At 47.7% G+C, this 27,823-nt stretch overlaps 1 long non-coding RNA gene across 2 annotated transcripts in view; it reads left to right on the top strand.

The window, feature by feature from the left end:
* Window positions 1-27,823, top strand: part of LOC127491089 (uncharacterized) — a 145,375-nt gene that overhangs the window by 50,544 nt on the left and 67,008 nt on the right. For both annotated transcript variants that reach the window (XR_016217011.1, XR_016217012.1), the window contains exons 4-5: window positions 8,088-8,227; window positions 8,502-8,603. This is a non-coding gene — a long non-coding RNA (uncharacterized LOC127491089). The remainder of the gene's footprint in view (window positions 1-8,087; window positions 8,228-8,501; window positions 8,604-27,823) is intronic.

Here is a 27,823-nt window from a genome sequence, read left to right on the forward strand (position 1 = left end):
TCCCCACTTCCTAGCAAGTTGAGAAAAGTCATGTGACTATTTCTGGCCAACGGGCCACAAACAAACGGGCATCATCCCCAGGTGGAGGTAGCGAGAAGCTTCCTCCTTCCTTCCTTCCTTCCTTCCTTCCTTCCTTCCTTCCTTCCTTCCTTTCTCTCTCTCTCTCTTTCTCTCTCTTTTTCTCTCTTTCTCTCTCTCGCTCTCTTTCTTTCTTTCACAGGCAGAGTTAGAGAGAGAGAGAGAGAGAAAGGTCTTCCTTTTCCGTTGGTTCACCTCCCCAAATGGCCGCTACAGCCGGCAGATCCGAAGCCAGGAGCCAGATGCTTCTCCTGGTCTCCCATGCGGGTGCAGGGCCCAAGCACTTGAGCCATCCTCCACTGCCTTCCCGGGCCACAGCAGAGAGCTGGACTGGAAGAGGAGCAACCGGGACAGAATCCAGTGCCCATATGGGATGCCGGCGTCATGGGTGGAGGATTAGCCAAGTGAGCCATGGCGCTGGCCCCGAGAAGCTTCTTTCTAACACGTTGGCTCTCTTTCTCCTGAGCTCAGTGACTCCAGAAGCCATGTGTGGAGATAACTGAATCACAGATGGGGACACAGTGGGCTCCTGAGTTACCACTTGGATGGGAGTTTCCCTGCAGAGTCATGGGATCTGTCATGGCTTTCGGTGGGCGAAACAGATGTTCATGTGAAAGTCCCTGAGACGTGGGCGACTGCCACCTCATGCTGGCTAATACACTTCTACCTAGGGGAGCCCCTGAATCCTGTTGTGTTTCCTGTTCCTTGTTGGTTTTTTTTTTTTTTTTTTTTTTTGACTCCCTGACTATAATTAACATTTATAAAGGCTTTCACAATTCTTTATGCTGCTTTTGGTTTCTCCTGAAAGCTGCTAAGAGCTGTCCAGGTTATGCTATTTTCAGAAGCTGAGGCCTCAAGCCATTTGATTTTACTCTAAAGGCATGGCGTGACCCAGAGGGTCCTAGGAACACCCAGGGTCTGTCTTGGACAGCTGCGCAGCCTTTCTAGTACAAAGTGCATGCAGGAGAAATGTGATTAAGCACTGAAACCAGAGGCAGATGTTTATCTATCTGCTATTCCAGGTACTTGTTTATAGGGAGATTTTAACAGGGAAAATATTTTAGTTACTTGTTTGCTTTAGTCAGGGATAGTACAGGAAAAACTAAGAATTCCTAGGCATGACCATAAATCTCACTTTTACATAGCAATATAGAGCAGTTTTGGAAAACAAGATAGCATGAGGTGTGATCATCACGTGGGAGTGACACTGACTTGTACCAGAGACATCCAGGGGGTGTGGGTTATCGTCAGGTGAGAGGTCCTCCGCAGAGGCTGAGCTGTGGCCAGATGTCCCTCGAAACATTTACATCTAAGAGAGCAGCTCTCACCTCTTACCTAGGCACTAATGTGGAACATTTTGCATGATGTCTTAGTTACCACGGGCTGTTGGCTGTTTAAAAAAAAAAAAAAAAAAAGACCATAACTGAGATGCCTTGTGCAACAGCAGTGCCTTTGGTTCCCAGTTCTGGAGGATGGAAATCCGTGATTGTGTCAGCAGCATGGTCAGCTTCCAGTGAGGGCCCTCCTCTTGCTTGGTAGCTGGCTGCTGTCATGCTGTGTGCTCACACAGCTGCTTCTCTGTGCATGCGTGGAGAGAGACAGCAGTTCTGTTTCTCTGGTGTCCCGCAATAAGAGCACCGATCCCTGCTGACCTCCTCTAAACCGAATCACCTCTCCAAAGACCCTTTCAGTAGGGGGTAGGGCTTCAACACATGGTTCGTGAGTTCGGTGGGGAGGGATGCAATTCAGTCCCATAGCAGGTGGGAAGTACAGACTTTACAAGCAGAACTACTTATTGCTAGCGACTTTACTAAGAGAAGGTGGCTGACATTTGCAAGCAGATAGAAGGTTCCTGAAACAATCCATGTGGCAAGTGAGTAGTCTGGAATTTGGAGACGGTAGTGAAAGAGAGAATATTCAGGACTTGGGAATGAAGTGGAAGACGTACAGCACGACCATGCCAGGGGGCCTGGAGCTTGGGAGAATGCAGGTGCTGTGCTGGGACACAAGGAGAAGGCGCTGGCTTGGCAACACACTCGCCTTGGCATCACCATGAGTTTGTGAGGAATGCTCCAGAGTTGGTGCCGTATCAAAAACGTCCATCGTATAGAAGACAGCGTCACCCAGACTCGGGGAAAGGCAGAAAAATACAGCCCATGTGTGACTCATGAGTATCCACTTTAACACCAAGCGAAAGGAGCCTTCGGTTGGATGCAGTTCTCCGCCCAGCCTGTATTTCTGGATTAAAGCTGTGCAGTCCTTGTAGCACCTAGCCACTTGTGGACACAGTTGGCTGGTTGCCCCTTCCCTGGCAAGGATGACTGGAATGCAAGTTCTTGACAACACCACTTGGACACACAAGTACTAGCGAGTGTAATTTTTGCATGTGTACTGAGTATCCAGACGAGAACTTGCCTATGAGAGAGCCTGAGGGGAAACTCTTAGAGTGCTACAATGAAGGGGACATAAGCTCTCAGCTCACTGCCAAATGGGAGACACGTCTACTATGTATGGAAGCGTGCACGGAGGTGTCTTCATCTTTACGAGAGGGGAGCTCCCCACTCAGACAAGCATGAGGGTCAGGAGTCCATTTTTAGGTGAGAAAACTTAGGCTTCATTGAGTTGCCTAAAGTCATAGCACACATTTATTAAGGCTCTGTTGATTACACTAGCAGAAACCAAGTTCAAGCTAGTTCTAAAAAAAATCACAAAACAATACTGCATATTCTCACTTATAGGTGGATTCTAAGGCAACTGAACTCATAGGAGAAGGGAGTAGAAACATAGTTACTAGATGGAGGGAATGGGATTATGGTAGTCAGGGGTACAAAGCCTCAGGCAGGAGGAATAAGTTTGATCTTTCTTTCTTTTCTCAAGATCTATTCCATGGCACAGTGAATATGGGGGAAAACTGAGTACTGTGCATTTGTCCCTCACTAAGTAAATTTCATGCATTCTAACCACAGACAATGTTATATATTTGAGTCAACACATGTTAATTAGCTTGACTGAATCTTTTACATTGTAATACAAAATGATGACCATGTACCCCATAAGTATATGAAACTATAATTTATCGATAAGCACTCCAAAAACTCAAAAATGAAACATAAAACCCCACAGCGGCTCATGTGATGGGAAACCATGGGTGTGGCAGTTGATGAGGCTGCTTTTCCTAGATTCAGGTGCCCCCATCTGTGCCCTGTCATGGACCATGCTTTGTTCTGGAAGACTCTCCATAGAGACAAAAGATGTTCCCAGAAGCCTTGGGTTGTCCTGGTCCTTCTAGCTCATAGCCCATAATGATCCTCAGGATTCTGATTGGCCTTGCTTGGTAGACCAATCACTGCATCAAGCAGAACCACTAGTTCTGACCAGGTGCTGCAATGGAGCTGGCACACCTACCCTCACGCCCCACCCTGCAGGACTGACATCTCCATTAGCGTCACCTTTAGTAGGGAGGGATTTTCCCCTTAGCCCCACCATGGGGATGAATACCATCCATGTCTCTACATGCACGTTAGACATTCACGAAGTGCAGTTGCCAGTCCAGGCTGTATTCCACTCTCTGTCTTTCTACCATGCACAATGCCCCTCCCACACACCCTGATGAATGTGAAGATGATTGCGTGATGGTGCACTGGAAGTTGGGGCAGGAAGACGGAAATCATTTCTGGGAGGCCAAAATCTCAAAGAAGAATTGGGAAGAGGAAGCAGGAGGAGCAAGAGGGTGGGAGACCGTGGGAAAAACATAGAGCGATGATTGGGAAAAGCGTGAAGGGGCCCCACCTCAGCCTCAATCGCTTCTCCCTTCCGGAAGCTTCTGGTGTTTTTCCAGAAAGCTTTCCCCCCTCTCCCTTGTTAAGAAGTTCAGAGCTGAGTGCCCCATTAATCTTTCAAAAGCCCACTTTGGCTTCTAGGGGCAGAGTTGTGCATGCTTGCCTTGGCTCCCTCACATCCATTTTCCTTCCTAAAGGCAGTGGGACTTGGCACACCACCCCATTAGGACTATGGGGACCCATGGCTGTCACCACGGTGACTCAGTTTTACCTGGGAGCTAGGTGACAGCCCTGTCTCTATAGGGTTCACCTACCTTGTGCTGAGCCAGGCCCTGCCCTCCTACATTCCTTTCTCCTCCAGCCTGTTTGCAGTGTGAGAAACTCAGTAGCCAGCAAGTAAACCCAGAGTTCTATTTGCCACTAGCCCTTCGGGCAGTCATGGTTTACCTAGTACAAGGCAGAGTGAAGTTGGGGCACAAAGAAGTCCTTTCTGCCTGCAGGGATGACAGCTGGATTGCAATGGACAGAAGACAGTTGCACTGCAGAGTGATGTGGCACAGCAGTGGTGTAGCCAAGCCTGTAAGCAACATCTCACGTCAGTAAGATGCTGTCTTATTGAGCATCTTCCATGAGCCAAGTCCTACAGTAGGTACTAAGGGCACAGGTGCAACTCAGGTGTGGACTGTGGGCAGAAACATACGTCTTCCCCACTCCAATGTCTCTCCCTGAGGAACTATTAAGGGCATAAGTATCTTAATTTTTATTTCAAGTTCTTGCCCAAATAGAGGTAAGAATTCAAAGCAGAGGAATAAAGAGTGCACAGGTGAGAGCAGGTTTTAAGAGTGAATCTACGTTCATGTGTGAGTGTGGGCCATCCCCATGTGGAGATGTCATGTGTGGGCCAGAGAGTTGCCTAAAGGGTATTTTCATATTTGTCAGTTTTCCTTTGATTGAGGCAGGGGGTGGTGCCCTAATTGAAGATTCAAAAGGGGTGGAGTTTGGTGTGTGAGAGGCTTTTTGGGAATTCTGTGGCATCTCTATGTGGATCTTAACTTCCACGTGGCCGTCATGGTGTCTCCTCCTCCTTGGCCCTGGATGAGACACAGGTGAATCATGGGCAATTGGATGTCAGGGGGTGGGAGGGTGGCAATGCAGGGATATGCAGAGATTTTGAGAAACTATTCCAGCTCAACTGTTCCTGCCTAATTTTCCTGCCTAGTTCCTGCGTGTCGGAAGTAGTCACTCGAGTCTCCGAGAAGTTGAGTGATTGAGGTTTTGTGAATTTAAAAAAGACTGGAGTGTGAAGAGTAGCCTCATGGAGACCAGGAGGAGGCTTGTTTCTGCTCCACTTTGGAGCTGTGTTGCCCACTGAGAGGCCTGCTGTTGTGGGATGAATTGTGTTCCTTTTGCCCAAATGCCTGTGCCGTTGAAGAACCTTAAAAATCAAACCAAGGTGGCCGGCGCCGCGGCTCACTAGGCTAATCCTCCGCCTAGCGGCGCCGGCACACCGGGTTCTAGTCCCGGTCGGGGCGCCGGATTCTGTCCCGGTTGCCCCTCTTCCAGGCCAGCCCTCTGCTGTGGCCAGGGAGTGCAGTGGAGGATGGCCCAGGTGCTTGGGCCCTGCACCCCATGGGAGACCAGGAAAAACACCTGGCTCCTGGCTCCTGCCATCGGATCAGCGCGGTGCGCCGGCCGCAGCGCGCCGGCCGCGGCGGCCATTGGAGGTTGAACCAACGGCAAAGGAAGACCTTTCTCTCTGTCTCTCTCTCTCACTGTCCACTCTGCCTGTCAAAAAAAAAAAAAAAAAATCAAACCAAGGTGGAGTGACTTAAGCTAACACTATTAAAAACAAGAAGTCACCTTTGCCCAAATAAAATTAAAGTTTAAAAATGATAGCCCTAAACTCTTTCCCCCAAAGCTAAAATTAGGTGCAGCTATAAAAATAAGGGACCCTATGCTTAGCTAGCTGCGACACTTGTGCCTGGCTGTGCTAAGACCTAACCCAGTTTGTATGCCTCCTAATACTCAAATAACGGTGTGGGAAGCGGGAAACTGCTCTCCCTCCAGGGGAACAAAGGGAGCGAGACGTCGTCCCCCTCAGAGTGAACAAGATGGCGCTGGCAGGGAAAGGAACTACTAAAGAAGTAAACAACAAAATGGCGACGAGGTGCATGGCCTCCCGTGTGATCCCATAGCTGATTGGATAGAAGACGCATGCCCTTCACATGATCAGCTCACGGATTGGACTGCTGTGTGCACGGACACTATAGTGCTTTTGATTGGTCACTGCAGGTATATAAACCGTGTGGCTCTGTGCTGGGGGCGCTCTCTGGACTCCCGAGTTCAAGAAGCCCGTCTGCGCAGACGCCGAATAAATCCTCTTGCTTTTGCATCAGCTGGTCTGGACTCTGTGTCTTTGGGGTGTGCCTCTCGAGACGTGTTAGCATCCTCACTCCGAGGGTCTAACACCGTAGTACTAACCCCAGTGCGTTAGCATGAGACTGTCTAAAGACAGGGTCAATGAAGAACTCATTAAGGTAAAATGAGGTCATTGGAGTGAACCCAAGTCCCATATGGCTGGTGTCCTTATAAGAAGTGTAGATCCAGGCACGGACACGTACAGAGGGGAGACCATGTGATGGCATAGGGAGAAGACGGTTTCCTGTAAGGCAAGAAGAAAAGCTAAGGAAGAAATCAGCCCTGCTGACACCTTAGTCTTGGAACTGAACCACACTGTCCATGATATTTGTTACAGAAACTCAGCGAATTACTCACATCCCCACTCTAACTGGCCGATAGCCCATGCCCAGATAACACTGTAAGACTTGGGCGGGCCAGGGAACCTGCACATCCCATCCCCTTCACTCTTCACGGGGAAGATGGCTCCACTCCAGTGTCGCCTGGACTAAACAAACAGTGAGCTAAGTGCACTGCTTCTTGCTGTCTTGGTCTCCACTCCCCTTGTTACTCAGTTGTTGAGTAAAGAAATCGGCATGCTTTTTATTTGTTTTCCCTTGTAAACTCCAGATTGGACTCTAGCAGACAGGGTAAGCAAGGTGGTAGAGTGGCAGCAAGGAACCTCCAATCTCACTGGCCTAGGAAAACAGATGGTGCCTCCTTGCATTCTGTTATCAGTCTACTAGGGCAGGACTTGGAGTCTACAGACCCAACCCTTCTCAGCAGAGATATCACGCAGGCCCCAGGCCATGAGGCCCCACCATCACCACAGAGACAGGAAAGATACATGGTGCCTTTTACCCACTAGCTCTTCAGCCTGCCCCCCATGAATGGCACACATCACATCCACTCATATTTCACTGGCCAAGCAAGTCACTGGGTCGTGGCTAACATCAAAGGGAGTGGAACAGTACACTGAGCCCCGTCTGGTGTTGGGAAGGAGGAGATTTAGAAATGGCCCTCATGCCCTCTTTAGGGGACCATCATCCCTTGCCTCTGCGGGTTATCATATAGAACAGAAGAATGAGTGCTCCCAGCTTGTCATTCCTATGTGCGGAAATTGCCTACGTGTGTGTGTGTGTGTGTGTGTGAGAGAGAGAGAGAGAGAATGTACAAGAGTCACAGGAAGGGGTTCAGAGGAGCAAGTTACTCCTCTAACAAGTGAGGTCTTAGGGAAGCCATGGCCCTGTTCTGCTCGTTCAACAAGCAAACACTTGCTCTGTACCTCTGAATATGCCAGGGACAGGCATGGCCTTGAACCTTGCAGCCTTCTTGGCCTCCTCCCACCCAGATGCCAGGAGTCCCCAACCATTGTGTCAACCGAAGCAGCTACACAGATTGGCAGCCCAAAGCAGGCTAGAATTATGATTCTCTGTGAGCTTTCATGATACCAAAAAACCCACAAAAACAGAACAACCATGCTATTTGGGGGGAAGCGTTCGCTTTACAGCAGGTTTGCGGGGCGGGGTGGGGGGGTGGTGGGGGCATTTGGAGGCAGAGGAAAGGCAACAGGTTGCAGGCTGCATGCAGGGTGCCAGACATCGAGGCTGGCTGGACCCTCGGAGAACCTCATGTCCAGCTCTCTTATTTTTCAGGCAAACAGTGGGGCTTTGATGCATGCAAGGACTGTTTTTTTTTTTTTTTTTTTTTTTTTTTTATCAAGACTTCACCCTAATCATGTCATCCTCTGTCTTAGCTCAGGCTGCTGACACAAAATACCATAGGCTGAGTGGTGGCTTATGGACAACAGAAATGTATTTCTTGCTGTTACAGAGGCTGCAAGTCTGAGACCAGGGTGCCAGCACGGTCAGGTTCACGTGAAGACCCTTGTCTGGGATACAGACGGACGACTTCTGCTGCATCCTCACACAGCAAATAGAGGGCCCAAGAGCTCTTTGGGGTCTCTGACAAAGGTACAAATCCTAATCATCACCCCCCAAAGACCCTCCCCTAGCACCACCATGTCAGAGGTTAAGGTTTCAGTATATGAATTTAGGCCCAGCATAAGCATCCAGCCCATTGCTTCCTCCCTCCCACGACTCCTGTACTGCACCCTCTTGTCCACTGCTTGCTTGGGGTTTGACCGAGTGGAGACAGAAGCGGGGTGAGGAGGTGCAGAGCAATTCAGAAAACCATGGAGAAGGGAGAAGCTGAAAGCAATGGTGCAGAGAACTTGTTCTCTTTCAGATGTGGGGATCCGGCCACCGGGAGAGAAACTTGGCCATCTGGGCTGACCCAAGCACAGATCAGACAGATCAGGCAATTTGGAGAGCAAGGAGGAGCTTGGAGGTAAACCCCATGCTGCGTCATTATTACTGTTTGTGTTTATCGTGTAGTTTCTAAATCCTGCAGCCTCAGAGTCCATCGGAACTGTTTGAGAATGAAGCCAGGAAATGGACCTGTAAGCTGCATCAACACTCTGTCAGTTTCCTCTTCCTCTTTCCCACTGACAGCATGGTTTTAAAAAGCACGGGAAAGCACTTCTTCGCCAGAGTGGTTCAGAACTCCGGATGTTAGATCACCTGCTCCAAGATTTCAGCTGCGAATTGCAAATTTGTTTCTTCTAAATCCTTAAGCTGGTCTCAAGCCGAGGTCCCTGAGGCAGAGGCAAAGGCTATAAAAATAAGTCCCTGGTACAACTCCCAGGCGGGAAGGCAGGCGCTGCAGGCCTAAGTGATTTTCACAGTTCGAGCTGCCTGTGTCTTGGGGCTGCCTCAGAATTGCCAGGGATGACTGGGGAGGTTTGGAGGCGCTGCAGAGAGGGATCAGGAGTGGTTCATTTTATGTCCCAGAAGTGTCTTATGGGATGCATCTTGGTGGGTCATGGGAAGGGTTTGTGGGACGGTTGCCACCATCGCCGGGGAACAGGAAGCCAACTCCTAGGTCAGTACCATCTGTTGTGAGGATACTCCTTGGCTGCCCTCTGTGTGGATGGGGTGGGGGCTGAGTGGACAGATGGGCTGGGAAATGTTCCTGGTCCCTCTGCCACAGCCTGCTTGCAGGTGTACACATGTGAGGTTTAGGAAGGAAGTCCAGTGGGTATTCCCATGTTCTTCGGAGTGACAAGTTTTCATGTCCTATGTGTAGTTGGAAAGTATGGCAAGGGTGTGTGTGTGTGTGTGTGTGTGTGTGTGAGAGAGAGAGAGAGAGAGAGACAAAGGGAGGAATGAGGGAGGGAGGGAGGGAGGGAGATGGGAGAGAGAGCTCATTTCATCTAAGAACGTTTTGTTCCAACTTGGGCCTTTCTTCATGTTCCAAAATGGTTTCTGTAGGACCCTAAAACACCATCTGGTGGAGATCCCCTCATTTCCTTTGCTCTAGGAAGCACAGACTGGTGAGCAGTTGCCCCAGATCTGTTGCAAACTTTCCAATGAAGAAGGAGAGGTCGCAGAGTGAGAATTCACGTTGATGATGAGGGAGGGTTTTCTACATTGGGAGGGATGCCATGGTTCATTTTAACTGTCTGCATGAAAGGGCCATGGGGTGCTCGGATATGTGGGTGATCACGATTCTGGCTGTTTCTGGGTTAGACAAGCAGGTGGATGGGTAGGCTGAGTGGAGCCGGGGTCTTCGGTAATATCAGTGCACTCCATCCAATTCACTGAATGAAAAAGCTGACTGCGGGAGAACCCTCCTTTCTCTGCCTGCCTGTCTTCCAGTCGGGCTGTCTGTGCCCTCCTGCCCTAGTCTTAGACTCAGATCTGGACTGGCCGCATCAGCTGTCACGGTTCTCAGGACAGGAACCATGCTGTCAGCTGTCCTAGGTCTTGAGTTTGCTGACTGCAGATCTCGGGACTTCTTAGCCCTCATAATCATGTGAGTGTGACCTGAACCCAAACCCTAACCCTAACCCTAACCCTAACCCTAACCCTAACCCTACCAATGTATCATCTTGGTCTTGTTTCTCTGGAAAACCCTGACTAAGGGGAGCCGTTAGGTCTGGGTGCTGCCAGTTTTCCAGGTTAGGAGGCTGGTGTGGTACAGTGTGGTGCTTCTGATACAAAGATGAGCTTAAATTCTTGATCTTCCATTTGATACCACATTGCCTTAGGCACATTACTTTAGCCTCTGTTCCCATTTGCAAATGAGAATAATAAAGACTCTTGCTTATGTCATGGAGTTCCATGGGATAATATGAAATAGTGTTGATATGTCACTTTGCCTTGGGTTCAGTAAGTGCCATTGCTCCCAGTAGGGACAATGCTATTAACTGGACTGTCTTTCCATCACATGAGGACTTCAGCCCCAGCCCCAGGCTCGGGTTTAGAAGGGAGCATGGGTTACAGTGTTGGGTATGATTGCCCAGTGGGTCACAGCTAATGGAGAGCAGAGGTGCAAGCCCAGGGTTCCTGTGTGAGCAAAAGGTCCACCCCAGAAAAGAGGTAGAACCCAGTAATGAAGCAGCGGGTCAGAAAAAAGAGGAATGAAGGCTAAGCCGTGGTTGATGGTGGCCAGGGTCTACCGGTTGGTCCGTTCGACCCAGAAGTGCAGCAGAAAGACTTGGCAGAGTGTCTGCAGACTGGATAGAGTGCCAAGGGCACTGTGAAAGTCACGGAGTCAGTGCTTTGGAACCCGGGAGGGGCTGAACATGCTAGTGGCTAGCATCGTCACCTTCCTCACTCATCCCGCACTCAGACATCCTGATCATTTCTCAAGTGTGTGGGTCTTGACCCTTTAGAAGTCAAGCCTTCTATTTCCCCTGTAGAAGGGCAGTAACTCCAAGGACACCCACCAGGCATGGTGTAAGGTTCGAAGTTGATGCTTGAAATGAGTCCAGCGTCTGACGCACCCTCAGGCAACTAGGGAGGGATACATTCGGTTGTTTCTGATGCTGATGGTGGAGGCTCATCTCGGAGAACAGGAATGAGTCTCCTGGACCCGTCTTTCACAATTGGGAAGTTCCAACATCAGGCTTCCCTCTTCATGGACACAATTGAGAAGTCCTCATTCAGGACACCGTGGAAACAGACTGGCTGATGGCGCCATCCCCTGCCTAGCCCATGCCTCACCACCCCTTCGGTTAGCAGACCCAATCAGCCACAAGCTTCCTTGCCCTTGGCTTCCTATGGTTCTGCAGGAGACGGGAGAGGGGAGAATGAGCTCGGGGCACCCCCCCCACCACCAGCGCGCCCCCTCCAGGTCTTCTTGGGCTGCCTGCATCTTTCTCAAGGTTGCTTTCTCCCATCCTTCTCAGTTTCCACATTCAAGGACTCCTACTCTGCTTGCCCAGGGAGCGTGGCAGAGTTCTCGTTCCTAGGTCTCTGGATACGTTGCTGCCTTTCACAGTTCCCCCTACCTGCTCACATCTTTATGAAAACTCCTTTAAGTCCCCTCAGACTGCCCTCTGAGGTAGGGTGGTGCCATCAGCGTCCTGCCGGCAACATGACCACACATCCTACCCTTCTTGGTTCTACCGCTGTCCCCTAACAGTGGGAACCTTTTTTTTTTTTTTTTGACAGGTAGAGTTATAGACAGTGAGAGAAAGAGACAGAGAGAAAGGTCTTCCTTCCATTGGTTCACTCCCCCAAATGGCTACTGTGGCCGGCGCTGTGCTGATCCAAAGCCAGGAGCCAGGTGCTTCCTCATGGTCTCCCACGCATTTGCAGGGCTCACGCACTTGGGCCATCCTCCACTGCCCTCCCGGGCCACAGCAGAGAGCTGGACTGGAAGAGGAGCAACCAGGACTAGAACTGATGCCCATATGGGATGTTGGCGCTGCAGCCGGAGGATTAACCAAGTGAGCCACGGTGCCAGCCCTGGGAACCTTCTGCAAAGTAAAATATCAGTGAGTTGTAGGACAACATTATGGAGTCTCTGATCCAAGGAGAACCCTCCTTGTTACTTCACCCTCTCTCTGCTGCTGATTCATTGATGTTGCCTGCATGCCTGCTTCATGCCACCCATTCCCTGTCTTACACGGGGGCCTGGGGACGTCTAACCCGGTCACTGCCTCTGCAGATCTGTGCTGAGGTATAAGATCACCAGGCCTGCCCGGAGCAAATGAAAGAAGTACAGTCGGGCAAGGTATGAACTGTATTGAAAAACAGAAACTGGAGAAATACTGAGCATTGAGTTTGCAGGATGAGATGAGGCATCAACCGGGAGATGGATCAGGCAGGTGAGGGAACAAAGAAGCAGAACCCAAGGTAACTGGAGTGAAGTTGATGAGAACAGAGGCCATAAAATGTATGGAGGTGTCAGGGGCTCCTGTCAGCTTATGGGGATGAATTGCCAAGGAGGTGGGAGGGAGCAGGTAGTTGCTAAACCAATTCCTTTAGTAAGAGCCTGCGTCTTTATCTTGTGGGGCCAGGAACAGGGTCAAGTTCCCATCCCAGGACTTGGGGCAGGAACACGACTGCTCAGCTCCCTCAAAGACCCTGATTCTCCTAGACTTTTCTGCTTGGGGACAGCTCTGGCAACCAACCCTTAACCCTCTCAGTCCCCTAGTTGGCCCAGGCCATAGGACTGCCCTCTATTTAACACCCACCTCAAACTGTAGGCTTCCATGCTGTTCACATCCAGACACCTGGGTCAGCCTCCATCCGGTCCTGCTTGGCTGCCTCACTCTCCTCTTCTGAGAGAGCTCACTGGATTCTGCTTCGATCTGACCTCCACTGAGTGTCTAATTTTAGGCTGAGAGGCTTGCATCCCACCTTTCTGACCTCTGAGTAGAGAACTGGGATTTACCCCAACCATTCCTCACCCTTCTGTTGGGCGACATTCATGGTGGTGGCCTCCAGATTGGGATGGAATCACCATCAGGACACCTACAAGGCCTGAATCGCCCTTCCTGTCCCCACTCCACACCGGATTTATGGAGTGGATTTTCTCCATTCTCCTCTACCCCCATGTTAGTGAAAATGTCAGATGTCTTGGACCCAGGCCCATCCAGGTGAAATCAATTTGTAGCTCCCATCTCCTTCTGCTGTATATACAGTCTCTGAACCCCCTGAGAACTCTGGCATAGTTGAAATGTTTCACAGAATAAAATCAGCAGTGTTCTAGCTGCCTGGGTTCCTTCTCCATGGGCTAGAGCGCTCCCAGGTGTGGAGTGTGGGGAGGGGATCGACTTGGATTACATTTTAAGCCGCATCCACACTCTGGCACCTGCAAAGTTCTCCAGCAGATTCTTTCTTGCCTTAAATATATGTTGAGATACTAGAATATTTATTATTCTGACTCCTCAAGAAATCCTTTCATAGGACACAGAAAGGAACTCTGTACAAAGAGAAACACTAACACTGCACATGCAGAGTCCTACAGGAATTCCCCAAAGAGGAAATAGTCCAAAGGATACGGATATCTATTTCTACTTCCGGTCTGTGGGTGGAAGACCATATCAGGCCTTGCAGTTATCTATTTATGGTAGCCACTCTGGTCATGTCCTTATGTCTCATGAATCCACACCCTCTGTTGTGAGGGAGTTTTGTTAGACACTTGCTTCTCTGCTCAATTATATAGAAACAGACATCCAAATAGACTTCAGTCAATCAGAACATGACCCCAACCAGCAACTACCACTGAGATAAGTGTGTGATCACTTATGTGAGTGTCATCCATTTCCCTAGTGAGAGTGGTGTTTGTTCTTTTCAGGATAGGTAAGAATCTTAGTTTTATTTATTTCATCCAGAGACACATCTACCAGGTTGCCCAATGCACAGCTGGCAGGACATAGAGATTTTTCTGGATGATGATAGAGTTAAAACCTCTCTTCTGGAATGTCCACTCACCAAATGTCATTGTCCCACCTACTGAAACCATCCAGATAGAAATTTCTTCCTTACATAGAACAGCCTTTACTTTTTAAACATAATGCTTTTTGCTCTCCTATTTATAGACATAATAACCACTTTTGGAATCTTTGAAAGCAGCAGTCATGTCGACTTTAGAGTAAGATGGGTCCAGATGGAATTCCGCTTCTATTCTCTGTGGTCTGGGGGCTTCTGGAGGCTGTGAACCTTCCTTTAATTATCTTAAAACTGGGAAGACAACCAAAACGGCACAGAGCTGTTGAGAGGAGATAGTGCAGGTGATCTGGCCGCAGGGAAGCCTCCGTGATCAGCTGCTGAATTTAAACAAAGTGAACCAGATCTTAATCCCAGTGTATTTTAACTCCAGGTTTGGGTTGTTTCACGCTGATGAATTACCGCCAAGCCCAATCAGATTGACAGAAAGTGTTCTTTGGTTACTTTTCTTCCAAATATCTTCTTTTTCTTTTCAAAAAATATGAAGACACATCTGGGATCTATTATATGGTGGTATATATTTCAGTGTATGTTTCTGCTAATGCTTTAGTAAACAGAAACCGCATGGATGCTGACTGCTCACACACAGTAGCTGTCAGCCTGCCCCCAGTGAGGCTCAGTGGGAAGGTCAACATTGCAGGAGTGGGAAAAACAATTAAAAAGAAAAAGTGGGTCCATCAAAAGTGGAACTCCAGCCCCAATTGATATGAATCACTTTTATAATTAAGATAATGTTTCAAATCACTTTCTTCTGCATGGAATAAGGAAAGCTGTAAACATCTGTGATATTCTCATTTCTATCAAACAGGAAACCACTAGTCAGTAACACTTCTGGTTATTAATAAGGGTACCTTTAATTCTTAGTAGATTAAGTGAGTAGGTTGTTGTTTTCTTCTTTTCTCAAACAGAAACCTTGGTCAGGTTAGCATGTCTGTAATTCTTTTGGTCTTTTCCTAACTGTTGGAGAAGGCTGCCCTAGCTCCAGACATCAAGTCCACATTTAGTGGAAGAGCCGGGAGTAAAGAGACAGAGCTCACCATGCACCACATCCGTCCCTTTTTATCCAAAAAACAAACAAACAAACAAAAAACAAAAACAAAAACAAAAAAAACCACAGCATTTCCGGAACAGTCTTCCATCCCATGTCAGACCTGTGGCAGGAGGCCATCTGTATCTGCAAGGGAAACTAGGACAATGAGTTTTCACCTATTTCAGCCTCTGTAGTAGAACTAGACAAAAGAAAGATGTGGGCATGGGCGTTGGGTTAGCCAGCCATTTGTGTTTGCAACCATGAACCTTAGAGAAGCCTTTCTGAGCTTAGGCCCATTGCAAATCTCCCTAAAGCTCCTCAGTAAAAAACCCAACCAAGGCAGCAGGCTCTGGAAGAATGAAGAACTTTGCAGTCAAGCTCACAAAGTTTAGATCCTGGCCGTCGCTTACTGGGAGGGATGGTCCCCGACACGCCCTTTCTTCCTGTTCAACTTTAATGTCCTCACCTCCAACAACTCCGTTTTACAAGGTTATTGTGTAGATCATGTGAAAGAATAGGAAGGCACTTCTGCCTTGGACTGACCCTCTGGCCATGCACAGTATTAGAGTAGATGATGGTGGTGGTGAATACAACATTGTCATAGGCACCTAGGCTTTCAGTGTTCCAAGAAACTTACAAGAAATCGATGAGCCACCAAGTAATGTCAGAGCCAGTTCTGTAGTTCTCAAGCCAGGCGCATCTGGCCATGACACGCCAAGCTTGGCTTCTGGGATCCTTCCTTCACACTGTCCTTAGTTCATAGCCTCACTGTGTCTTGCTCCTCCTTCATCTCCCATAAGTCAAGTGCTGTGGTAGGTGCTCAGGGAATGTTAGGAATGAATGAATTCCCCTAGAAGGGTGGACTAGTTGGGAAAAAAAGGAAGTTGTAATTCAACCAAACGTGCTCTATAAAGACAAAGTTTCTCAGGGACTTATACAGCAGCTATTTCAGAATAAACGTGGAAGAATTTCAAGGGAAGCAGTGTTGGAGAGTCTCTCAGATGGTCAAAAACCTACTAGATACAGAGATTAAACCCATGGCTATAGTTGCAAAAAATATTGGACAACAACACATCCTCTCAATGGGTGGGGAGGAAGTGCCAATAACAAGACTGGCATTGGCTCATTGTCTGTGCTGGAGAGGCAGGAAAGAGATGAGATGATTAAAGGACCTAGAACAGCAGAGCCCCAGGCAGCCGACAGGTGTTTGCCAAGAAGCCCATTAGGGGCCAGCTGAGACCAGCAACTGAAACAGACATGGACTTTGCCCATTGGAATGGGGATGCATGTCAGTGGTCAAGAGTAGGGACTGAAGACCCTGGGACGATCCAGTCCCTGCAAAGTGTTGGAACTGACAGCCAGTCCTCCCTGTAAGACGAGAGCCCCACACCGAGGAAGACCTGCTGGGGCTGAATCAAACATAGCAGAGCAAAGACAACGGGGATGAGCAAAGAGAAGTTTCATGTAAAAGTAGAGAGAGGAAAAAAATAAATTTTACAAAGCAAAGCTCCATTGTTTACAATTATTTAGTTATTTGGGGGGGGGAGGTGCTCCCAGCTGCTCACAATGGCCCTTGGCCAGGCCAGGGCCAAAGCCAGGAGCCAGAAAACTCAATCTTGGCCTTCCACTTGGGGGGCAGGGTCCTAAGTCCTTGAACCATCGCCTGCTGCCATTCAGGGTGAAGCTGGAAGTGGGACTGAAGGCAGGTGTCAAAGCCAGGGATTCCGATCCAGGACATGGATGACTTTTCTTTCCTTTTTTTTTTTTTTTTTTTTTTAATTAGGATTTATTTATTTATTTGAAAGAGTTACAGAGTGAGAGAGAGAAAGGAAGAGACAGAGACAGACAGGGAGGTTTCTATCCACTGGTTCACTCCCAAGATGACTGCAAAGGCCAGGGCTGGGCCAGGCTGAAGTCAGGATCCAGGAGCTTTGTCTGAGTCTTCCACGTGGGGGCAGGAGCCCACACATTTGGGCCATCTCTGCTGCTTTTCCAAGGCCATTTTCCCATGGAGCTGGATCAGAAGTGGAGCAGCCAGGACACAAACCAGTGCTGACATGGATGTCTTGACCAGTAAGCCAAATATCTGCCCCTAAACTTTCGTTGTTTTTTTTTGTTGTTGTTTGTTTTCACAATACCACATAAAAACTACAGAGCAGTGAGCAGCTCTGTGAAGTTAGAAATGTTCTTTGAAGAAATAACAAAAAATTAGCAGAAATCAATTTCACACAAAAATAAGCAACCAAAAACAATAGAGATCAATTCCACAAAAAGTTGTTTTAAGAAAAAAAAAGAGACCAAGATATATATAAACCCATGGTCAACACACATGCCAGGAAACAGATCAGAAGTGCCACCTTTACTTCAAAATGAATGAAAGATACTAAGAAAATGATACAAGCAATTCAAGAACAAAGAAGAATTAGGAAAACTCAGGAATACAAGATATAATACAAAATAACACAACAAAATAGTTGACAAAAGTGGACTGGGGTTGACATTGTGGTGCAGTAGCTTTAAGCCATGGCCTGCAGCACGGGCATCCCATATGGGTGCTGGTTCAAGTTCCAGCTGCTCCACTTCCAATTCAGCTCCTTGCTAATGTACCTGTTAAAGCAGTGGAGGATGATCCGAGTCCTTGGGCTCCTGAACCCATGTGGGAGACCCAGAAGAAGCTCCTGGCTTCAGACCAGCCTAACTCCAGTCATTATGACCATTTGGGGAGTGAACCAGCATATGGAAGATTCTACCCCCCCCCCCAGCCCCAGTCTCTCCTTCTCTCTGTCTGTAACTCTACTTTTCAATTAAATAAAATCTTTTTTAAAAAACAAGGACTAAACTATAATGAATACACATCAAATAAACATAACAGATTATGCTTCAAGAGACTTAGAAGCTAAAAAGAGAAATATTTTAAAATAAATTAAAAGAGAGCTAAAAACTATACACAAGAATAAGATAAGGAATGGAGATGGGTGAAGAAGATCCAGGATATGAACTGGAGGAGTTCATAAAAGGAAATAAAACAAGGGAACAGAATAAATTCTAAAAACTGTAAGTCAAGGGGAAGACATCTGGTCTATCAGTAGAGACGCCAGAAGGAACAAACATGTCCCGTATTGGAGTGCCTGGGTTCTAGTCCCGGCTCTGCTCCCAATTCTAGCTTCCAGTTAATCCAGATCCTGAGAGCCAGCAAGTGATGGCTTAAGTAGTTGAGTCCTTGCCTTCCCCTTGGGAAACCTGAACTGAGTTCCCACCTCTGGCTTAAGCCTGGCCTTGCCTCAACCTTCCAGGACAGTTGGGGAGTGAACCAGCAGATGGGAGCTAGTGCATGCTCACTCTTTTTCCTCCTCCTCTCTCTCTGCCTCTCAAGTAATTATTAAATAAAAAACTGTGCTAAATTTAAATATTCTTCAGTGACATATTGAAAGAAGATATTGTGTACCTGAGAATAATAACATGGACTCAACAAAAATGAGACATACTGCAGTAAAGCAGTGTCTTCCACTAAGAAATGGCTTTTGTTTCAACTTAGCATTAAAATCTCGGCAAGAGAGAGTTTTTGCCTTGTCCCTCATGGGTCACTGATCAACATCAGGCACTCAGAGTGCCCTGGGTGGAGAGGCCCCCGAGGAGTCCTGCACCTTCTGCAGGTGCCACCAGTTCTCCTCCTCTTTGCCAGGAGGAGGGTGCTCTCAGGCTTCTGCCCCGCCCCGTTCTTCCTCGGGCACACTCTACAGAGGCCTGTGGAAAACAGCTATCGAGTCCATGGTCCTCCCTTGTGTCTGGGGCTCCCTACAATTCTACACTAGGCCCCCAACCCACACCGCCCTTTAAGAAGTTGTGAACGTTTGGTTTGTCCTCGCCACCTTATGGCTGCCACCCTCCTTCTCACATTCTGTCGGAGGTAGAATATTCGGTGTGTCCCATCTCAGAGGAGTTCTTCAGTCACTGGATTTCAGTTTACCTGGTTGTGTTCAGACCTCAGGGCTTGGATGGACTAACAGAAACGTGATGTCGTAGATTGGTTTTGTTGCGGCTGCTGCTGTTGTTAGGACAGGAATGAGATTCTTTTATGGCTTTTCTGCATACTAGGTGAAAATGAAGTTTCAATTTTTTGAAAAACTATTTTTAGTAATCATAATTTTTGTGGCAAAATCAGGATTGCTATTCTGACTATTGTGCTTTGATAAATCAAATGAGGAATAATGGAATATTCAAATTCTTATAATGTCCTGAGACAGGGTGTTTGGAATAGAAAAAGGAAATGTGTATATGTTATGGAAGGGATGAGTAAAAATCCTGCTGCTCTGAATTTGACCGGAAATATCATTGCAAACACAAACACACACACGAAGGTGCTTCAAAAAGTTCATGGAAAATTGCGTTAAAAAATAAGTGTATTTTGGTGCAAAATTTTCTAAATCAAATCATGTGCCTTCAAAATGTCCATGAAAAAATCATATTGTGCAGAGACTATGTGCACATTACAAAATACATGTTTTTAATTCTATTTACTAAAAATGGAAATAATGACCAATCTAGTCACAATAAATGTCTGTAGTGACAAGATTGGTATCTCCAAATATCGTTTCCTCCTATGTGAAGCCATGTTTCTTGGAGAAATGGCTGATTCCAGGTCTAGAGTATGCGGGAGGAACCCAAGCATCTTACCTACTGAGTGGAAAGGAGACCATCAACACCACTAAGGCCGTGTCACAGGGGCTCCTGTTACCAACCTTAAGAGCTGGCACTAACCAAAAAATGGGACACCTAGAGTTCAACAAGGATGAGAAATTTGAAATATTTAATCTCATTACGAATGTCGAATTCCTAAACTCATAACAAGCGATATAAAATTTTTAAAAATCTAGTTGATCACTGTTAGAGGGTGAAGGGGGACAGTCCACTGTCTAGAAGACAGGTAAATAAAAGGAAGGAATCAAGCACTTGTCTCAACTTTAACACACGCACAGTGCAACTCAGTAACCCAAAGGAGATGAAGGAGGCATCTCTTCATACATTATTCCAGCTAAAAAGCACGATGGGATGTAGAGACGTTAAGCCTCAAAGGCTGCTGACATCACGCGGCAGTGATGAGAGAGCATGCCACTTCATTTGGCCTTCCCAGAATGACTCCAGGTTTTCTTGGTCTCTACGATGCAGCTGCTGATTTGTAGATACTACAGAGGACAGAAAAACAAGTTGAGCTGAACTACGAGTGTGCAATCAGCAAATCCAGATAGGAAATTCTACAGACAATAGAGAGATCGTAAGAGTAAGGAAAGGAGAGAAAACCAATAGATTAAAAGAGAATAAAAGCATCACATTCTTAAAAGCGAACAGGAATGCACCACTAAGGCTGTAAACTTGAGTAACAACATTATAAGAAACATAAGAAAAGGATTACTATAATAGGATAGTAGTCGCCTTTGGAGACCAGGAGGAGACACATGCGCTGGAATATCCAGTAAATTTCTATGACTCAAGCTGAACGGGTGTTAGCTTTGTGATTCATTATGTTTGTTTTATGTGATTTTGACTTTGACTGTTTTATGGCTTTGTTTTATATGATTTTCTTTCTATGTGTTTTATTGTATGATAAAAGTTTTTTTTTTTTAAATTGACTTCAGAACAACCTCTTAATCCCATCCCCAAAACAGAATTCCAGATATCTACATATAAAAATTAAATGGAATATACATTTTTAACTCCCCAAATGGCTGCAGCCATCCGAAGCCAGGAGCCAGAAGCTTCCTCTCACATGGGTGGCAGGTGCCCAAACACCTGGGCCATCTTCCACAGCTTTCCCAAGTCCATTAGCAGGGAGCTGGGTTTAAACTGGAGTAGCTGGGACTCAAATCAGCACCCATATGGAATGCTGGCTTCACAGGCAGTGGCTTACCCTGCCACGTCATGCCACAAGGCTGGCACCTAGAATGTACGTTTTTTTTTTAAATAAAAGAATAAGTAGGCAGGATGTAAAGAATATAGTTTAGAATGAGTTATATTTCTCTAAGTTCTTATATTGAGAATGGTTTTCATAAAATCTTTTCCTTCCTTAAAAAGTATTTCCAGAAGACTTTGTGCACCTTTATTCTAGATTTGCCAAACTAAATAGCTAGAAAGAATTTCCTTTTCAAAGCCCAAGAAACATGCCATCCTCTATATAATAAAAAAGATGTATTAAGGCTTTCAGTCCTCCATCCCTTCTTTCCATTTTAGAAGAGGAAAATCTGTGCATAAATTCACATCTACACGTATTTGTGAAAGGGGTGTGAATGCGTCAACGTAAATGCAGAAGTGGTATTCAAGAAGAAACGCTCTCTGTGAAAAAGTTGACTTTTTCAGTATGCACTGGAGGGTGAAACAGTTTTACCAAAGGTTTAAGTAGATTAAAGGATTTTATTTGACATCTGAGCTGACATTTCAAAGTCAAAATGTGAACCCAACGCAGGGATTTTATCAACAATGAACTTGCTGACTTCTGAAAGGGGGTCCTGGGCCTCCGAAGGCTTTTGAAGTTCCATTTTGCTTTGTCTTCAGATGTCTGGACATAATCGGCTCATTGATGCCTTGCGCTGTCTTGTGAGCGCGAGCATTTCTGACAGTTCCCTGTCAGGGCTGGCCACAAGGAGAGGTTGAGCTTCCCTTGACACTGGGGCAGCTGGTCAGGAAGTTCTCAAGTGTGCAGCTCTGTGAACTTTCTGCTGAACCGTGGCCCAGTGGGACAGCAGGGCTTTCAACCCCCATCAGCTATGGGCTTCAAAGGCTGCGGGCATCCATGCCCAGGGACCTGCCCGGCCAGTCTGATGCATCTCTTTCCCATAGCATGGTGGGGGTTAGATGGACGTACTTTGCAGGCTTTCATTTCTCAAACCTGAGAGCTAGAGCATACGTGGGAACCGCCTAGGCCAGCAAGTTCAGCCCCAGGTTGCATGGGTCGCTGAGGGATGGCCTGCTTTCGGAAGCTTGGACTCTCCCTTAGCCCTGATTATGACAGCAGTCCTGGCCCACACCTACAAGTGTGCACACTGTTTTTGAAATAGTTACAATAACCATACCCATAGATATTATTTTCCCCACTTGACAGATGGGGGCAGCTCACCTTTGGGTACCTGTGTGTGAGGAATGGCAAGCTGGGATTCGAACTCAGGCAGCTCAGGCTCTTGAACCATTCCTTTAACCATCATGCCATAGTGCCTACAGCTGGGGAATCCTACAAATACAGCCATATAGAGGACAGCTCCCTTTCATGTACTTACTCCAAACTTCTCTTCCTTCTTTTCTATTTGTTTTTCTTTTCTTCTTTTCTCTCCTCTTTCTCTTCTTCCCTCCCTCTCTTCTTCATTTCTTCCTTCTGGTACTCTTTTTACATGTCCTCATTATGTTTGAACAGTGGTAAGCCATCAGGGATCATGAATGAACTAAGTTTACAATGGTTCATTTTATTGACTAACTGCAGATTAAGCTAACGCGTTCAGCAGACATATTGTTATTCAGATACACAGTGATTTTTAGCTGCCCCTGGTGTATTCAACCTATCCAGGATTAAAAACCACTCTGCAAGGAGACAGAGGATGGAGATACAAAATATTAAATAACATAGGCTGTTTAACATGTCTGCTGGTGGTGTTCCCTGCACACTGGGAGGTTGGAGGACAGAGAGGATGGACTTTGCTTTTTTTTTTCTTGCTTATAGTAGGCAGCAGTGTTCTTTGTAGGAGGAAAATAAAAGGAGGCAAGGAACGTGCAGAAAGAGGTGGAGGGATGGATGGGAGACAAGGAAAGAGAGCCGCGGAGAGGGAGAGAGAGGACATGCAGGGGTGGGGCATAAAGGCCAGAAGCTATAAAAGATGAATTAGCGGGTGAGTTTGCCATATCCACTAAGACCAGTGCCTAGATGTTCCATCTCTTTTGCTGCAAATACCAGGGTTTCATTCTTGTTTTCTGGCCAAACAATATGCTATTGAATCATGTATCACATTTTTTTTTTTTTTTTTTTTTTTTTTTTTACCTATGTGTCCATTGATAGACACCCAGGTGGATTCCATGCCTTGGGTACTGTGATTAGTGCTGCAGATGCCCCTGGGGTGAAGGGATCTCTCCTCCCTACACTGAGTTGTAGCTTTCTGAGAATGCTCTACACTGTTCCCCACAACAGCTGTACTGATTTTCCCATCAGTGTTCTGGCGCTTCTCCTTCCAGAGACCGGGTGGTCATTGCGCGTCTTTGAGAATAGGCATGGCCGTGCAACTTGAGTGGATGAATGAAAGGTTAGAGGAAGTGCAGTGCACCTCACTCGTGTGGAAACGTTGATTGGCCGTGCACGGTTCTCCATGCGCTCCTCTCACGCTGTGGTGGCTGTGGTTGGTGCCCGGCTACGTCCCCTGTTTGCTGCCAGGCTACTGCAGCTCCTTCAGGGTGCTGTCAGTACTCGCTGCTAATGACTCATAGCTCCCCTCTTCTTCAGAGAACATCCCTGAGCTCCTCTCCCAGACGTGGGACGTGACCTCACCCTCGGAATGACCAACTCCCTGTTCTAAGTGTTGCTCACAAACGCCCCCAGGGACCAGACCGAAGCTTCTCTCCAACAGAATCCATTTCCTTGCTTAATTTGCTTTCCTTGCCCTATCCTGTTTCATTCATTCTGCCTTTCCACAGAGAACCCCCTCAATACATCACTCTCACCAGATTCCACATCTTGGGCTCTGCTTCTAGCAACCCCCCAAGACCCATTCCTGGGGGACAGAGGAATGCAGTACTGGAACCTCGGTGGGAGGAGAGTACCACGGAGAGCAGTCAGGACCCTCAGCCAACAGGTGCAAGTGAAAAGTGGTTGGGGAGCTATGAGTCTTTTCTGATACACAGAACATTGCAGGCGTTTCTAGAACTTCCTCCTGGAGCCACCCACAGGTGTGACGCAGCTACGCTCTGCAGCTCTGCTTGTATCTGTGTGTCTCGCTTCTCCCATGACCAACCAGCCACCTCTTAATCTTCTTTCTCTCCTCTCCCTTAATCCTAGCACCAAATGCCTCTTAGATTCAGCTTGGCTATGACTCCTTATGCTTCCTAGTCCACCCCATGGATAATGTTTCTGTATCAGATACAGCTCTCCTGACACCCTAACTTCTTCTGTATTTTTTAGTTCATATTCCCAAGAGTCAGTCTGATTGGCCAGTGTGAGTCCTGGACCTCTAGTGAGTCTGTGTCCTGGCTACTTTGAGTGCAGTCACCTGTCATAGGTCATGGGGCACAGGGCATAGTTAATGTAGCCCCAGATTGTTCTGAAATGGAGATATTGCTTTAAGGTATTTAAAAATATGTAAATGATATGTCTGTTAAGGTTAATGGCTAGACAAAGAATTAAAGAGGACGAAGGGACTGAGGTTGATGGAGGTAGAGGTGATATTTTGCCTAGAACCAGCAAGAAAGAGCTCAACACGAGGTGATGTGAGCAGGCCTGCATGAAGCTGAGAGTGGGGATCTGGGGCTGGAAGGGTTCAGGCAGAGGAACAGAGCTGCAAATGCCCTGAAGTCAGAGTATACATGGAAAAGAAACAGAGAATGTGTAAAAGGCAGAACAGACAGCATGAGCGAAGGCCCTGAGGCAGGAAAGCACTCGGCATGGTTGAGGATCCTAAGGCTGGCTGCTCTGGGTGTAGCTCAGAGATTCAAAGGAGCAATGAGTGAAAAATGTGCATTTAGTGCCATGGGGCGAGCAGAAGACTTTGGAGGCTCCTCGCAGGTCATGTTACACTTTGGTATTTTGTCTTCCATGACACGAGGACTGGGAGATGTGTCAGAAGCTAGCTGAGTAGTAGGTGACTTGGTCTGGGGGTGCCTGGGAAAAAAAGGGAAATGGAAATGGGGTGATGGAGGCACATTTGGGAAGGAGGCGACGGGACGCAGCAACTGACCACAGGGAGTGAGGCAGAGGAGGTGGCATAGCTCACTGCCAGCGGTCTCTGGGCAGCAGGTTGGGTGGAGGTGTCATCTACCAAGAAGGGTGCCTTTTGGGGGAGAAATAGATTTGGGGGGGAGACCTTAGCCAAGTTTGTAAGCCATTACTGCAGAGTGTTGCTATTATTACTGCGGAGTATTATTACTATTTAACAACAAGCAAACAGACCCCAAAGGGTTATTTTCCTTGTTCAAGATCAGACATCTAGGAAACAAAGGATCCAGTTTCCTACTCAGATCTGACTGGCTATTGTCAAAAACTGTTGTTTCCCTCATAATCCTCACACAGCCTCTTAGGAGGAAAGAAAAGACCAGAGCAGCCTGTGGAGCGTAATTCTAAGAGTGGCACCAGGAGGGCAGTCAGAGAAGTGGCCTGCGCATCCCCTCCAGGGGCTAAGATGACCCCACCAGAGTCAAATACATGAAAACACCCTGATGTGCAGCCAAGCCACCCAAGACCAGCTGTGCCGTCCACGGTGTGGAGACGATTGGTCGCCACAGTGACTCTAGCCACAATGGCCTCTCTTAACTTCATGGTGGACTGAAAAGTGTTAACTCAGAGCTCGGGTGCCCAAGTGTGCCACTTCCCAGGGCCACGGACGTCTCTGGGGAACCTACTGGAAGTGGAAACTCCTGGGCATCACCCCAGATCGACTGATCAGAGACTCTGGGGTTAGTGTCCAACAATCTGCGTCCTAACAAACCTTCCAGAAGATTCCAGGGAACATGCAAGGTTGAAAATCACTCAATTAAAGCAGCTGGTTCCATGTGGTCTGAGATTTTGCCTCCGAAGAGCCCTGGCCTGAAGTGACTGAGGTGTAATCCCAAAAGCAGGCAGGGCTTGAACCAACGGGGAAGTTATTGCAGCAGTTGGACGGAGGCTCATGTTCCCTGCTGCCAGTCCTGTTCTCTTACATAAACTCCTGTCCAAAGAGGAAATAGCCTTTAAAAAAAAAGGGGGGGGGGGCTGTTGTTTTGTGGCAAGAGGAATGTTCTGCTAATTTTAGGAAGATGGATTCAGTTATGAACAGGAAGTCTTGACAGAAGGGAAACTTTGACTTGGATTTTTAAAAACTGTGTTCCTTTAATTTTTTTTTTCCTTTGGAAGAGGAAAGGCAATGCTGTTAACAAACCTCAGCTGGCCTTAGGGTTCCAGAATCGCTCACGGGGAAGAAGAGGCATGTGGGCGCCATTTGTGGCGTCGCCTGCGCGACAGTGAACTATGCCCGCAGGACAAGGGTCCTTGAGCTTGAGCTTTGAAGAGAGAACCTTGGCAGTGCCAGTTGCCTGCAGGAGGAAGCACAGCATCTGGCGCCTGGGGAAGACCGAGCCCAGGGAGTGCTGCACCTTCCTGCTGCCCACCTGGGGGCTCTGATCACAGTTTCTGGCTGGTCCCTTCGCAGCACAATTCAGGGTACCAAGCTTGAGGGGGCATCAGACATGTTCACATTCCTTATCCACTGACTCCAGAATTGATAAGGCAGATCTTTTTTTTTTCCATGAATAAAGATGGTGAGGGGCCAGCATTGTGGTGCAGGGGGTCTAACAAACAATCCACCCAGTGCAATGCCAATGTCCCGTATCGGAGTGCTGATCCCAGTCCTGGTTGTACCACTTCCCATCCAGTTTCCCTCTAATGTGCCTGGGAAAGCAGCAAGTGATGATGCAAGTGCTGATTGGGCCCCTGCCACACACATGGAAGACCCGGATGGAGTTCCTGTCTCCTGGCATTGGCCTGGCCCAGCCCTAGCTGCTGTGTCCATTTGGAAAAAAAAAAAAAAATTAGTGCCAATTAAAAACATGGCTAGCCCTAGGAGTTTTAAATATTTGTTTACATTGAATTCTCAAAGTGACTAGTCCTATTTTTATTTCACAACTGAGTGAAGTGAGGCCCCAAGTTAGCAAGTGGAGGACACATCACCCAAAACTACAGTCTCCAAGACCAAGCCCTACTCCCAAGTCAAAGATGAGAATTTTAGAGTATCATGTCCAGGAGTTGCATGGATCTCATATTCATCTCTGGAAAACAGAACAGTTGAAAATAGTTGCTTAGTGAATTCAGTGTTCCCAATGTGTTACTGTTCCCCAGAAAAGGAGATGCAGTGGGGTAGTATGGGTACAGACAGGGATTTATTACTGAAGATGGAGGCTGAGAAGCCCTGTGATCTGGCATCGCAAGTTGGAAGCCAGGGGAGTTGATGATGTCACTCCCAGCTCGAGGCTGTCAGCCTGAGAGCCAGGGTCCTCCGGTGTCAGACCTGGAGTCCTCGGGCTGCAGAACCTCGAGTTCTGACGTCCAAGGGCAGAGGTAGATGGGCGTCCCTGCTCCAGCAGCGAGAGTGAACTCGCCCTTCCTCTGCCTTGTGCTCCCCACCAGATGAGGCTGGCCCACCCTGGGGAGGGCCATCTGATCGGCCCAGCCCCTGATGGAGAGGCTGGCTGCTTCCTGAGACAAGGATTGTCAGACCTCCCTTGAGATTTGCCCCTGAGAGGTGTGAAAGAGAAGTGTCTCCTTTCCTGTTGGCCCAGAGCTGGGGACTGTGACTCTGCCCTCCATCACGCCGTGGGCGTCCCCAGGGTGTGGACCAGAGGCAGCTGCCAAGCCTGGAAGGAGACTGCTGCCCACAGACGTGGCACCTTCAGGCCTTCTTCGCAAGGCTGAGTCAATCCACACGTCCTGCAGGACAGGCCCATTGCAAACCATCGGCTTCACACGCCCTTAATCTGCTGTCACACCTGGGCACATTCACGGCTTCTGTTTCCTGTGAGAT

Source organism: Oryctolagus cuniculus, chromosome 11 (genome assembly GCF_051225735.1).
Source record: "Oryctolagus cuniculus isolate XC-2025 breed Fujian yellow rabbit chromosome 11, ASM5122573v1, whole genome shotgun sequence".
NCBI lineage: Eukaryota > Metazoa > Chordata > Mammalia > Lagomorpha > Leporidae > Oryctolagus > Oryctolagus cuniculus.